The sequence below is a fragment of the Cebus imitator genome, unplaced genomic scaffold (assembly GCF_001604975.1).
Source record: "Cebus imitator isolate Cc_AM_T3 unplaced genomic scaffold, Cebus_imitator-1.0 Scaffold318, whole genome shotgun sequence".
Taxonomy (NCBI): domain Eukaryota; kingdom Metazoa; phylum Chordata; class Mammalia; order Primates; family Cebidae; genus Cebus; species Cebus imitator.
Window position 1 is genome coordinate 1,097,758 of NW_016107633.1, and position 2,272 is coordinate 1,100,029.

A 2,272-nucleotide genomic window follows, 5' to 3' on the forward strand; every position below is an offset into this window, starting at 1 on the left:
AAAAAAAAAAAAAAAAGAATTTATTTCAGTGTAAATAATGTCTTTACACTCTTATTCTAAAAATTCTTTCTAGTATTTATGAGACTTCCAGGAAAGATAGTAGCACAGGCAGTTTGGCAGAAAATCCTTCCCTAGAACTATAGGAAAGAAAAAGGAAGTTAAAATATCCCTACAATCATGAAAAATTCTCAAATTCATACCATGAAATTTTATTAAATAGTATCATTCAGGTGCAGAATGAGTTAGTTGAAACTAAAAGACCAAGCCCAGAATCCATACGTAGTATCCTCTGCCCTCTCCTCCCTCCAGAGAAATTTTGACTAGTACATTCGACTTGCTAAGATGGGTACAGGGACACAGGTGTGATGAGGAAAAAAATGTGGAATGGCCTACCTGAAGCTCCCTTTCTCTGATGGTCAGATAGTACTTAAGCAGGTAGGAAGATTTTATATTTTGACCTTTATTCAAAAGGAAGGATAAGGAGAAAGGACTAAGAAATTACAAATAAATCAGTCTCATGCCTAACCTCAGTACCATCACATCAAATAAAGTTTCATGCTTCCAAAGTAGCAGATGAGCTCATCCTGACACAAAGGGTTTGTCAAAGGTCCGTCTACAAAATTAGAGATGCTCTATTAGGCTTCCTAAGGCCTAATAGAGCACAGCCAGGTAAATTCAGAGTGAAGTAAAAGAGAATTTGCACTTCATGTTTTGCAAAAAAAAAAAAAAAAAAAAAGTTAGAAAAATCATGGAATCAAGAAAAATTTTACAGGAAAGAAATAAGGGAAGAAAAGAAGAAAAAGAGAGGCAATGATGGAAGAAAAGTAAAAAGAAAAGACAAAGGAGAAGAGAAAAAATCAAAGAGGACACGGTCTTCATTTGCTTATTATTATCATTTTTTTTTGAGTCAGAGTCTTGCTCTGTCACCTAGGCTGCAGTGCAATGGCACAATCTCAGCTCACTGCACCCTCTGACTCCTGGGTTTAAGCAATTCTCTTGCCTCAGCCTCCTGAGTAGCTGGGATTACAGGCGACTGCCAGAACAATGCCTGGCTAATTTCCTTCTCTGTATTTTTAGTAGAAATGGAGTTTCTCCATGTTGGCCAGGCTGATCTCAAATTCCTGACCTCAGGTGATCCGCCCACCTCAGCCTCCCAAAGTGCTAGGATTACAGGCTTGAGCGTATTTTTTTTTTTTAATTTTTTTCCCCCACAAGACTGAGTCTTGCTCTGTCGCCCAGGCCGGAGTACAGTGGTGCGATCTTGGCTCGCTGCAACCTCTTCCTCCTGGGTTCAAGTGATTCTTCTGCCTCAGTCTCCTGAGTAGCTGGGATTACAGGAACGCACCACCACACCCAGCTAGTTTTTGTATTCTTAGAGAGGAGGTGTCACCATGTTGGCCAGGCTGGTCTCAAACTCCTGACCTCGTAATCTGCCCACGTCAGCCTCCCAAAGTGCTGAGATTACAGGCATGAGCCACTGCACCTGGCCTCATCTACTTACTTTTTTTCCCCCCCATTACCAGCAGTTTGCCCTGACAGAGAGGACACAGTTTTCAAAAAGTAGATGAATCCCAGCTACTCAGGAGGCTGAGACAGGAGAATTGCTTGAAACCAGGAGGCGGAGGTTGCAGTGAGCCGAGGTCACACCACTGCACTCCAGCCTGCTGCCGGGTGACTGAATGAGACTCTGTCTCCAAAAAAAAAAAAAAAAAAAGTTGATGAAATACATTCAGTATTAATATTTATCACAGAAAATAGAAGAAATTTTCTGAAAGAACTGCTTTGACATTCACAAGAAAAACACAAAGCATAGACTCTTATGATTAAAACAACACTGAAAAGGTAGCATGCAGAATTAAGGAATGAAAATTATATAAGATAAATAAAACAGCATAACTAATAAATGCATCACCAAACAGAACAGCCAATGCAGTAAAACCAAATCACTAGAAGAGAGTAATTTTGAGAAAATGTAAACAAGATGTCATGAAATAGTATAGCAATAAAAAGGTTATGAAGATCCAACAGTTAGTTAACTATTGTCCCTTAGGTAGACAAAAGAATAAGAGAAAATATGATTAAAGATATAACAGAATAGAAATGTCTTGACATGAAGGCCTAAATTTCATCAAAGGCTTTCACTGTATTTCCAGGAAAAAAAAAAAAATCAGTACACTACAAGCCACAGAGACTTATGCTTTGCTATATCAAAATAAAGAATTCAAAAAAAGTGGTATCCAAAGATAACAAACGGACAATAAATTCATTTAAG